The following is a 13,999-nucleotide window of genomic DNA, read 5'->3' on the forward strand; positions in this document are numbered from 1 at the left end:
AATAGTATAATACCAGTGTAATAGTATAATACCAGTGTAATAGTATAATACCAGTGTAATACCAGTGTAATAGTATAATACCAGTGTAATAGTATAATACCAGTGTAATAGTATAATACCAGTGTAATAGTGTAATACCAGTGTAATAGTGTAATACCAGTGTAATAGTGAAATACCAGTGTAATAGTATAATACCAGTGTAATAGTGTAATACCAGTGTAATAGTGAAATACCAGTGTAATAGTATAATACCAGTGTAATAGTATAATACCAGTGTAATAGTATAATACCAGTGTAATAGTATAATACCAGTGTAATACCAGTGTAATAGTATAATACCAGTGTAATAGTATAATACCAGTGTAATAGTATAATACCAGTGTAATAGTATAATACCAGTGTAATAGTATAATACCAGTGTAATAGTGTAATACCAGTGTAATACCAGTGTAATAGTATAATACCAGTGTAATAGTATAATACCAGTGTAATAGTGTAATACCAGTGTAATAGTGTAATACCAGTGTAATAGTGAAATACCAGTGTAATAGTATAATACCAGTGTAATAGTGTAATACCAGTGTAATAGTGAAATACCAGTGTAATAGTATAATACCAGTGTAATAGTATAATACCAGTGTAATAGTATAATACCAGTGTAATAGTATAATACCAGTGTAATAGTATAATACCAGTGTAATAGTGTAATACCAGTGTAATAGTGTAATACCAGTGTAATAGTATAATACCAGTGTAATAGTATAATACCAGTGTAATAGTGTAATACCAGTGTAATAGTATAATACCAGTGTAATAGTATAATACCAGTGTAATAGTGTAATACCAGTGTAATAGTGTAATACCAGTGTAATACCAGTGTAATAGTATAATACCAGTGTAATACCAGTGTAATAGTGTAATACCAGTGTAATAGTGTAATACCAGTGTAATAGTGTAATACCAGTGTAATAGTGTAATATCAGTAGTATACCATAATACCAGTGTAATAGTATAATACCAGTGTAATAGTATAATACCAGTGTAATACCAGTGTAATAGTATAATACCAGTGTAATAGTGTAATACCAGTGTAATAGTGTAATACCAGTGTAATAGTGTAATACCAGTGTAATACCAGTGTAATAGTATAATACCAGTGTAATACCAGTGTAATAGTGTAATACCAGTGTAATAGTGTAATACCAGTGTAATAGTGTAATACCAGTAGTATACCATAATACCAGTGTAATAGTGTAATACCAGTGTAATAGTATAATACCAGTGTAATAGTATAATACCAGTGTAATAGTATAATACCAGTGTAATAGTATAATACCAGTGTAATAGTATAATACCAGTGTAATACCAGTGTAATAGTATAATACCAGTGTAATAGTGTAATACCAGTAGTATACCATAATGCCAGTGTAATAGTATAATACCAGTGTAATAGTATAATACCAGTGTAATAGTATAATACCAGTGTAATAGTATAATACCAGTGATGTACAGTACTCCTTTCTTTGGATAAGTTATTCATGGTTTCTTTTCTACGTCACATTGCGATGTCCCTCCGTAATACGGTACGATCCTGTGTCCCTCCGTAATACGGTACGATCCTGTGTCCCTCCGTAATACGGTACGATCCTGTGTCCCTCCGTAATACGGTACGATCCTGTGTCCCTCCGTAATACGGTACGTGTCCCTCCGTAATACGGTACGATCCTGCGTCCCTCCGTAATACGGTACGATCCTGTGTCCCTCCGTAATACGGTACGATCCTGTGTCCCTCCGTAATACAGTACGATCCTGTGTCCCTCCGTAATACGGTACGATCCTGTGTCCCTCCGTAATACGGTACGATCCTGTGTCCCTCCGTAATACGGTACGATCCTGCGTCCCTCCGTAATACGGTACGATCCTGTGTCCCTCCGTAATACGGTACGATCCTGTGTCCCTCCGTAATACGGTACGATCCTGTGTCCCTCCGTAATACGGTACGATCCTGTGTCCCTCCGTAATACGGTACGATCCTGTGTCCCTCCGTAATACGGTACGATCCTGTGTCCCTCCGTAATACGGTACGATCCTGTGTCCCTCCGTAATACGGTACGATCCTGTGTCCCTCCGTAATACGGTACGATCCTGTGTCCCTCTTTAATACGGTACGATCCTGTGTCCCTCCGTAATACGGTACGATCCTGTGTCCCTCCGTAATACGGTACGATCCTGTGTCCCTCCGTAATACGGTACGATCCTGTGTCCCTCCGTAATACGGTACGATCCTGTGTCCCTCCGTAATACGGTACGATCCTGTGTCCCTCCGTAATACGGTACGATCCTGTGTCCCTCCGTAATACGGTACGATCCTGTGTCCCTCCGTAATACGGTACGATCCTGTGTCCCTCCGTAATACGGTACGATCCTGTGTCCCTCCGTAATACGGTACGATCCTGTGTCCCTCCGTAATACGGTACGATCCTGTGTCCCTCCGTAATACGGTACGATCCTGTGTCCCTCCGTAATACGGTACGATCCTGTGTCCCTCCGTAATACGGTACGATCCTGTGTCCCTCCGTAATACGGTACGATCCTGTGTCCCTCCGTAATACGGTACGATCCTGTGTCCCTCCGTAATACGGTACGATCCTGCCTACTTTCTGGATCATGTCCCATACGGTTTTTGAATTGGGCTTCAAGAATATAAAATCAAATTCATCAAAACGCAGCCATTTAAGATATACACTGAGTGTACAAAACAATACCTGCTCTATACATGACAGACTGACCAGGTGAGTCCAGGTGAAAGCTATAATCCCTTATTGATGTCACTTGATAAATCCACTTCAATCAGTGTAGATGAAAAGGAGGAGACAGGTTAAAGAAGGATGTTTAAGCCTTGAGACAATTGAGACCTGAATTGTGAATGTGTTCCATTCAGAGGGTGAATGTGTTCCATTCAGAGGGTGAATGTGTTCCATTCAGAGGGTGAATGTGTTCCATTCACAGGGTGAATGTGTTCCATTCACAGGGTGAATGTGTTCCATTCAGAGGGTGAATGTGTTCCATTCAGAGGGTGAATGTGTTCCATTCAGAGGGTGAATGTGTTCCATTCAGAGGGTGAATGGACAATGCAAAATATTTACTGTAAATTCCTTTGAACTCAAACACCGGTTTGAGTCGAGAACTGAAACCCTGCTGGGTTTTTCACGCTCAACAGTTTCCCAGATGTATAAAGAATGGTCTACCACCCAAGGACATCCAGCCAATTTGACACAACTGTAGGAAGCATTGGAGTCAACATTGGCCAGCATTCCTATGGAACGCTTTTGACACCTTGTAGAGTCCATGCCCCAATGAAATGAGGCTGTTCTGGGGGAAAAGGGGGACAACTCAATAGGAAAGTGTTCCTAATGTTTTGTATACTTGTGTATTTTTATTTTACTAGGCAAGTCAAATCAAATCAAATCAAATTTATTTATATAGCCCTTCGTACATCAGCTGATATCTCAAAGTGCTGTACAGAAACCCAGCCTAAAACCCCAAACAGCAAACAATGCAGGTGTAAAAGCACGGTGGCTAGGAAAAACTCCCTAGAAAGGCCAAAACCTAGGAAGAAACCTAGAGAGGAACCGGGCTATGTGGGGTGGCCAGTCCTCTTCTGGCTGTGCCGGGTAGAGATTATAACAGAACATGACCAAGATGTTCAAATGTTCATAAATGACCAGCATGGTCAAATAATAATAAGGCAGAACAGTTGAAACTGGAGCAGCAGCACAGTCAGGTGGACTGGGGACAGCAAGGAGCCATCATGTCAGGTAGTCCTGGGGCACGGTCCTAGGGCTCAGGTCCTCCGAGAGAGAGAAAGAAAGTGGTAGTTGGCAAGTCAGTTAAGAACAAATTCTTGTGTTCAATGGCGGCCTAGGAACAGTGGGTTAACTGCCTGTTCAGGGGCAGAACGACAGATTTGTACCTTGTCAGCTCAGGGATTCAAACTTGCAACCTTTCGGTTCCTAGTCCAACGCTCTAACCACTAGGCTACCCTGCCGCCCCAAATGTCAATGATATTTCTATTTGTGGTTTAATTTACTTCTAACTGTTGCCTTTCATGAAGGTTTTCGACTGCGTTTTATTTTTTGTAATTGAAAACCATCATGGGCGGCACTGGGTAGAAGTAAATTAACCCACGATACAAATATTATATTATATACATTTTAACTGACCGCGTTTTGATGAATTTGAAAATATAATCTTGAAGGCCATTAAAAAAACGGCGTGGGACATGATCCAGAGAGTAGGCGGGACTTTCATACCATATGGTGGAAATGATTTCTGTGTATGTATGGTGTTATAGTGTAGGAACAGATTGTTACATAGTACTTACAACTCTGACACCTAGTGGTAGTTGGGTGCAATTACACATTGATTTGTCATGTTTTTCAATGCTATTATGGTATAAAGTTTTACACACTATGGTGTAACGACTTTGTTGTCGAAAGGAGGACTGTCTTAACTTTACTTCAAGTCTACCTTTCCAATCCCATATCAACCCCATTTCCCTGGGTCCTAGGCACTTGTGTAGATCTGAGAGGATTGGATAGGTGTAAGGAATATGGTGGTAGCTTTCACCTGACCTCTGATCTAGGTCAAAAATACACAGGTTAGGACAACGTAATAATTCCATGCGAAGTGTTCTAAAATAAACAAATTCATTGGTCCAGCACCGTTGCTGATTCTACAGGATTAGTATTGTAAATGTGACCAGCGGTCAGGACATTAAGTAATAAAGTGGCGGTAGTGTAGTCATTCTAAACACATTTAAATGAATAGGATGAGAGAAAAACAGTTATGTACTAGCTGAGTAGTTAGCTGAAACTTTCTGCAATGCTAACATCCACTTCCAGTCATTTTCGCTCGTATTGCTAGTCCCATTGTTTAGATTTTTTCCGCATTTTTTGCAAGGATTTATGGGATATTAGAATCCTCTTGTCCTTAACCTGTAGATTTACAACCTTTTGTATTTGTTTTTCTATTGAACCTTTGTTCTAACAGGGAAGACATGTTGAGACCTACGTCTCTTTTACAAATGTGCCCAACATACTACAACATCGTAATATATATATATATATATATATATACAGTACCAGTCAAAGTTTGGACACACCTACTCATTCAGGGGTATATATATATATATATATATACACAGTACCAGTCAAAGTTTGGACATACCTACTCATTCAGGGGTATATATATATATATATATATATATATATATATATATATATATACAGTACCAGTCAAAGTTTGTACACACCGACTCATTCAGGGGTTTATATATATATATATATACAGTACCAGTCAAAGTTTGGACATACCTACTCATTCAGGGGTATATATATATATATACAGTACCAGTCAATGTTTGGACACACCTACTCATTCAGGGGTATATTATATATATATATATATATATATATATATATATATATATATATATATATATATATATACAGTACCAGTCAAAGTTTGGACACACCTACTCATTCAGGGGTTTATATATATATATATACAGTACCAGTCAAAGTTTGGACACACCTATCATTCAGGGGTATATATTCTTATATATATATATATATATATATATAACATATATATATATATACACAGTACCAGTCAAAGTTTGGACATACCTACTCATTCAGGGGTATATATATATATATATATATATATATATATATATATATATTTAGCATATATATATATATATATATATATATATATATACAGTATATATACAGTACCAGTCAAAGTTTGTACACACCGACTCATTCAGGGGTTTATATATTATATATATATATACAGTACCAGTCAAAGTTTGGACATACCTAATTCAGGGGTATATAATATATATACAGTACCAGTCAAAGTTTGGACATACCTACTCATTCAGGGGTATATTATATATATATATATATATATCAGTACCAGTCAAAGTTTGGACACACCTACTTTTCAGGGGTTTATATATATATATACAGTACCAGTCAAAGTTTGGACATACCTACTCATTCAGGGGTATATATATATATATATACAGTACCAGTCAAAGTTTGGACACACCTACTCATTCAGGGGTTTATATATATATATATACAATACCAGTCAAAGTTTGGACATACCTACTCATTCAGGGGTATATATATATATATATACAGTACCAGTCAAAGTTTGGACATACCTACTCATTCAGGGCGTTTCTTTATGTGACTATTTTCTGCTGCTTTCCCTTCATATGGGGGAGCACGTTCCATCTAATGAGTGAACATGTAGTTCATCTTAAACATTCTTACCAGAGTTTGTTAACAACATGTATTTCGTTTTGCCCATATTAATATAATAATATATGCCATTTAGCAGACGCTTTTATCCAAAGCGACTTACAGTCATGTGTGCATACATTCTACGTATGGGTGGTCCCGGGAAGCACAAGTTTTAAATCAGCAAGGTATTCCTGAATAGCTATAAAATCTTACTGTAGTTTTAACACATCCAGATTAACAGTTGGGGCAGTTAATTATGTATTAGCATACATCATTAAAAATAAGAAAAACATTTTTTAACCTTTATTTAACTAGGCAAGTCAGAACAAATTCTTATCATCCGCGCATAGATGAAGTTTACTTTTTTTTTTACAGATTGACCAATGGTGTTTATATAAATAGTGAAGAGAATACGTCCCAAAATCAAACCCTGTGGTACACCTTTATTTAACCAGGTAGGCTAGTTGAGAACAGGTTCTCATTTGCAACTGCGACCTGGCCAAGATAAAGCATAGCAGTGTGAACAGACAACACAGAGTTACACATGGAGTAAACAATTAACAAGTCAATAACACAGAGAAAAAAAGGGGAGTCTATATACAATGTGTGCAAAAGGCATGAGGAGGTAGGCGAATAATTACAATATTGCAGATTAACACTGGAGTGATAAATGATCAGATGGTCATGTACAGGTAGAGATATTGGTGTGCAAAAGAGCAGAAAAGTAAATAAATAAAAACTGTGGGGATGAGGTAGGTGAAAATGGGTGTGCTATTTACCAATAGATTATGTACAGCTGCAGCGATCGGTTAGCTGCTCAGCTAGCTGATGTTTGAAGTTGGTGAGGGAGATAAAAGACTCCAACTTCAGCGATTTTTGCAATTTGTTCCAGTCACAGGCAGCAGAGTACTGGAACGAAAGGCGGCCGAATGAGGTGTTGGCTTTAGGGATGATCAATGAGATACACCTGCTGGAGCGATTAGATGGGTGTTGCCATCGTGACCAGTGAGCTGAGATAAGGTGGAGCTTTGGCTAGCATGGCCTTGTAGATGACCTGAAGCCAGTGGGTCTGGCGACGAATATGTAGCGAGGGCCAGCCGACTAGAGCATACAAGTCGCAGTGGTGGGTAGTATAAGTGTTATGCTGGTGAATGAGGACCCAAAAGCGACTTAACAGAAACAGAGTCTTTATTCCAGTCTTAAACAAAAACGATAATCCTGGATATATCTTAGGTAAATACAAAACAGGAAAACTGAAATCCACTCGTCAGTGGAGAGGAACGACTGGAGACGCGACCACAGACTGCAGGTCGCTTCGGGAAGGCAACGGCCGTAGCTGACATAGACACCTGCTCACACGCAGCATCTGAAGAAGGCAAAAACACGACAGGGCGGAACAAGGACACAGAACAGCGAACATCAAACAAGGATCCGACAAGGACAGAAGCGGAAAACAGAGGGAGAAATAGGGACTCTAATCAGAGGGCAAAATAGGGGACAGGTGTGAAAGAGTAAATGAGGTAGTTAGGAGAATGAGGAACAGCTGGGAGCAGGAACGGAACGATAGAGAGAGAGAGCGAGAGAGGGAGAGAGAGAGGGAGGGGGAGAGAGAGGGATAGAAAGAGGGAAAGAACCTAATAAGACCAGCAGAGGGAAACGAATAGAAGGGAAGCACAGAGACAAGACATGATAATCAATGACAAAACATGACAATAAGGTGCTTTAGTGACAAAACGGATGGCACTGTGATAAACTGCATCCAGTTTGCTGAGTAGAGTGTTGGAAGCAATTTTGTAGATGACGTCGCCGAAGTCGAGGATCGGTAGGATAGTCAGTTTTACTAGGGTAAGCTTGGCAGCGTGAGTGAAGGAGGCTTTGTTGCGGAATAGAAAGCCGATTCTTGATTTGATTTTCGATTGGAGATGTTTGATATGGGTCTGGAAGGAGAGTTTGCAGTCTAGCCAGACACCTAGGTACTTATAGGTGTCCACATATTCAAGGTCGGAGCCATTCAGTGTGGTGATGCTAGTCGGGCATGCGGGTGCAGGCAGCGATCGGTTGAAAAGCATGCATTTGGTTTTACTAGCGTTTAAGAGCAGTTGGAGGCCAAGGAAGGAGTGTTGTATGGCATTGAAGCTCGATTGGAGGTTAGATAGCACAGTGTCCAATGACGGGCCGAAAGTGTATACAATGGTGTCGTCTGCGTAGAGGTGGATCAGGGAATCGCCCGCAGCAAGAGCAACATCATTGATATATATAGAGAAAAGGGTCGGCCCGAGAATTGAACCCTGTGGCACCCCCATAGAGACTGCCAGAGGACCGGACAACATGCCCTCCGATTTGACACACTGAACTCTGTCTGCAAAGTAATTGGTGAACCAGGCAAGGCAGTCATCCGAAAAACCGAGGCTACTGAGTCTGCCGATAAGAATATGGTGATTGACAGAGTCGAAAGCCTTGGCAAGGTCGATGAAGACGGCTGCACAGTACTGTCTTTTATCGATGGCGATTATGATGTCGTTTAGTACCTTGAGTGTGGCTGAGGTGCACCCGTGACCGGCTCGGAAACCGGATTGCATAGCGGAGAAGGTACGGTGGGATTCGAGATGGTCAGTCACCTGTTTGTTGACTTGGCTTTCGAAGACCTTAGATAGGCAGGGCAGGATGGATATAGGTCTGTAACAGTTTGGGTCCAGGGTGTCACCCCCTTTGAAGAGGGGGATGACTGCGGCAGCTTTCCAGTCCTTGGGGATCTCAGACGATATGAAAGAGAGGTTGAACAGGCTGGTAATAGGGGTTGCGACAATGGCGGCGGATAGTTTCAGAAATAGAGGGTCCAGATTGTCAAGCCCAGCTGATTTATACGGGTCCAGGTTTTGCAGCTCTTTCAGAACATCTGCTATCTGGATTTGGGTAAAGGAGAACCTGGAGAGGCTTGGGCGAGGAGCTGCGGGGGGGCCGGGGCTGTTGGCCGAGGTAGGAGTAGCCAGGCGGAAGGCATGGCCAGCCGTTGAGAAATGCTTGTTGAAGTTTTCGATAATCATGGATTTATGTACTTCAAGACATTCAGACTTAACCCCATGAATTAGGATGAGTTCTGTCACTAAGATAATCATGAAGCCATGAACAGGCATCAGAGCTCAGCCCTAATCAAGGACAACTTACATAGTGATCCCATTTAGCCTTTCTGATTTGTTTTAGACAATGATTCCTCAGTTACTTAAAAACTTACCAGTCCAGACCTAATCATGTGTTCCTGGCCTTGACCCAAACATCAACTGTTTTATGAATGACTTCTGCAACTTCCGGAGTGTACCAGGCATTCAATTTACCTTTAACCCTTCATTTTCTGAAAGGAACATGATTATCCGCAATAGTATTGAAAACATCTGCAAAGTGTCTCAAAGCTAAATCAGGTTCAGAGATATCTGAAGTACAATCAAGCCTCTGATAGGCTGGGTGGAATTGTTGCCATATTGTGGACAACTATCTAATCCTCTAACATCTCCACAAGAGTCTAGCGGGCTAGAGGCTATATGGGGTTGGTTTGAGATTCAGCATCTGTGATGAGGACACATCTAGCATCTCCTCTCCTCCCTAGCTTCTTGGATGACATTGAGATCATGCTGAAATGGCGCCCCCCGGTGCTGTATAAGTACCTGTGGAAGTACGTGTGTATGTTTGCTATGGTGGGCCTGCTGGCGGCAAGTCTACTGCGAATGGTCTTCAAACGACCGACCTACACAGCCTGGAACCACACCACGGTGAGATACCCCTACAATGGCCCTGGTCCCTGTTCCTGGCTGGCTAGATGGAGGGCTTCCTTTCCTTCCTTCCTTTTGACCTTCCTAACTTCCTTCCTAACTTCCTTGAAGTACATTTTTCTCTCAATTGCTTGATTTACACTCATGTTCTTTTTTCACTCTCTTCTTATACCTCCCTCTTTCTTTCTTTCTTTCTTTCTTTCTTTTCTCTCTTTCTTTCTTTCTTTCTTTCTTTTTTTTCTTTCTTTCTTTCTTTCTTTCTTTCTTTCTTTCTTTCTTTCTTTTCACTCTTTCTTTTCTCTCTCTCTTTCGCTCTCATGCCCCTATACAAGGTGCTATCTAGAACCTAAAAGGGTTATTTGACTGTCCCATTGGAGAACCCTTTGAAAACCCCTTTTGGTTCCAGGTAGAACCCTTTTGTTTCCGGGTAGAACCCTTTTGAGGGCCGCACACTTTAGGAGCTCAGATGCAATAAATGAATAACCTATAAACCAAGGTTTGGACAGACAAGCTGTCTTCATCAGGGTGTAATGACAAACACTGCAGAGTGACTAGTTTATATTGTGTGAAAGGACACACAGGTGGTAATCATACATGGGTGTGGCCTGATATCATTGGTTAATTCTCAGATATAAAAATAACATACCAAAAACATGAATGGATAGCTTACGATCATAGATGCAATCTGGCTACATAAGCCTACAAACATTTACAACAGCAAAATCACAATAATCACAAGAATGGCTTCAGATCAACGTCTACATTGAGACCGAAGGGAGCAAGGGTCTTTAAATTAAAACCTCTCGTTTTAACAATAAATTGTCGAGGTCACCCCTCTCCTAGGGTTCGATGCCGATATAACGTAGGGACGAAATCGAGTGGTTTGCTTCCAAAAAGTGTGCTATAACTGGGTAAGTCGAGTTTTTGTACCTAATGGTGCTACGATGCTCTGAGATACATACTTTTAATTTGTGTTTTGTTTTACCCACATCATTTTTTACCACAAGGACAAGTTATAAGATAAATAACTGCCTTAGTGGAGCACGTAATAACACCTTTCATTGGGATCTGTTTCCCTGTTTGGGGGTGTTTGATGGATTTACATTTATAAGTGCCATTACATTGAGCACAGACGTTACACTTGTAGTTTCCATCCAGTAGGGGTGCAAAATAGACGATGATGATCTTGGTGTGGTAAATCAGAGTTTACCAGTTGATCTCTGAGGTTTCTGCCCCGCGCGAGAATACAACCAAGGGAAGGTCCGAAAACACATTACCGATACTGTCATCGGATCTTAGAATGTGCCAATGTTTGTGAACGATTCCCTTAATTTGTTCAGAGCACTTTGAATAGCGGGGAGTTAGAATGCAAGAATGCTACTTTTTGCCAGACTGACCTTGAAAAAGATCATGTCCCCCTGCATTGTTTATTATTATACCCTGATGAAAACAGCTTGTCTGGCAAAACCTTGGTTATTAGGTTATTCATTATTATAAATTGTTCAAGTGTTCTACTCCGCTGGCCAGCACCTCGCCAAAATAGGTGTGCGTTTCTTTTGCCTCTAGAAGAACCCTTTTGAGTTCCATGCAGAACCCTTAACACAGAGGGTTCTACATGGAACCTTAAAGAGTTCTACCTGGAACCAAAAAGGGTTCTACCTGGAACCAGAAAGTGTTCTCCTATGGGGACTGCCGAAGAACCCTTTTGGAACCCTTAGTATGTATGTCTTCCTCTCCAGGCATCGGAGACAACTCTGGAGTACCCAGGCTGGGCCCTGGCCATGTTGGCCATGCTGATCCTGGCTGCCACCCTGCCTGTCCCTGTTGGCTACTTCCACTCCTGGCTGAAGAACCGTGGCATGGGCCCCGAGGGGGAGCTCGCGGGCCAGGAGATAGACAGAGAGAGGTACACCAAGTGCAACTCCAGCGACACCCTGGACTCCAACTCCCAGCATACCCCTTCGGTGGAGGATGATGGCCGACCCAGGGCTAGCTTCCTACCACTGGGCCTTGACCACTACAGACTCCTCCCACAACAGGAAGACGTGGAGGAGGAGGAAGAGGATACGATGTGAGAGAGGGGTTTGAGAATCAAGGGACGAAGAGAGGAGAGTGGCAGTCGGAAAGAGAGCCCCACTTTAGAGAGAGAGCATCTCTTGACTGAAATAGTGGAAAGGACTCCACTTATATCCCCAGACTTTTAATTGATAAGGAATCTTAACCATGTATTACAATGTATATGACCGTTCATCCATATTACCAAAGAAACCTAACATTAGCACAATGTAATAACCGGTATCCTTAGTGCCAATGCACACCTATCATAAGTGACCTATCATAAGTGACCTATCATAAGTGACCTATCATAAGTGACCTATCATAAGTGACCTATCATAAGTGACCTATCATAAGTAACATCATAATTGACCTATCATAAGTCACGTATCATAATTGACCTATCATAATTGACCTATCATAAGTGACCTATCATAAGTGACCTATCATAAGTAACATCATAATTGACCTATCATAATTGACCTATCATAAGTGACCTATCATAAGTAACATCATAATTGACCTATCATAAGGGACCTATTATAAGTGACCTGGGGTGGCAGGTAGCCTAGGGGTTAGAGTGTTGGGCCGGGAACTGAAAGGTTGCTGGATCGAATCCCTGAGCTGACAAGGTAAAAATCTGTTGTTTTGCCCCTGAACAAGGCAGTTAACCCACCTTTCCCTGGTAGGCTGTCATTGTAAATACAAATTTGTTCTTAACTGACTTGCCTAGTTAAATTGACTATTTACAGAACCTATTATAAGTGCCTTATTATAGGTGACCTATCATTATACTGATAAGTACTGTAAGAAGTGCCTTATTATGGGTGACCTATCATTATACTGATAAGTACTGTAAGAAGTGCCTTATTATTGGTGACCTATCATTATACTGATAAGTACTGTAAGAAGTGCCTTATTATTGGTGACCTATCATTATACTGATAAGTACTGTAAGAAGTGCCTTATTATGGGTGACCTATCATTATACTGATAAGTACTGTAAGAAGTGCCTTATTATAGGTGACCTATCATTATACTGATAAGTACTGTAAGAAGTGCCTTATTATTGGTGACCTATCATTATACTGATAAGTACTGTAAGAAGTGCCTTATTATGGGTGACCTATCATTATACTGATAAGTACTGTAAGAAGTGCCTTATTATGGGTGACCTATCATTATACTGATAAGTACTGTAAGAAGTGCCTTATGGTTCAAGTGCTGTATTAACACACCCAGGATCCTGTTCCTTGAACTGTGATGACAGTTTCAACTAGCTGCTCACAGGTCAATTATAAGTATGACTTGTATTCCAAAGACACTTCTGAAGGTGAGGAGTATTGAGGGAATATTGCATAGTAATACTCTTGTAAGACAAGTAGAGGCTCTGATCCAGAGAGCCACAAAATATATATTTGATATATTCTGATATGCAGTTTTTTTATTAGGGTGCTAAACTTGGGGCAAAGATTGGGGAAGTTGTGCAGTGGTACTCGGTATGACCAGTAACCGCCCATAAACAAAGATCCTGCAAAAGTAACTTCTAAAGGATGTTTAGAAAATAACATGCCTTGTGTCTGGGGTTTTACTGAGTAGTAGTATGTGATGGTAGTGAGGAACAGTACAATCCCCATAGCTGTGTGTTAGTAGTGTTAATAGTAGTGAACGGACTGAAAGGGAACTTAACATTCACATCATCTCCTGATGCCTATTGTTGCCTCTGACCCAACGTGTCTGTCTGTCTGTCAGAGGCCCCATCAGGGGGCAGGTCACCAGGCAGAACCAGTGAGCTAGAGAGGCCCAACCAGGGGGCAGTTCATCAGGCAGAACCAGTGAGCTAGAGAGGCCCCACCAGGG

The 13,999-nt window shown here is 41.0% G+C and overlaps 1 pseudogene; it reads left to right on the forward strand.

Annotated features, from left to right (window-relative positions):
- Positions 1–12,224, forward strand: part of LOC124000066 — a 45,693-nt pseudogene extending 33,469 nt beyond the window's left edge.
- The last annotated feature ends 1,775 nt before the right edge of the window (positions 12,225–13,999 follow it).

Source organism: Oncorhynchus gorbuscha, linkage group LG16 (assembly GCF_021184085.1).
Source record: "Oncorhynchus gorbuscha isolate QuinsamMale2020 ecotype Even-year linkage group LG16, OgorEven_v1.0, whole genome shotgun sequence".
In the NCBI taxonomy this organism is placed as follows: Eukaryota; Metazoa; Chordata; class Actinopteri; order Salmoniformes; family Salmonidae; genus Oncorhynchus; species Oncorhynchus gorbuscha.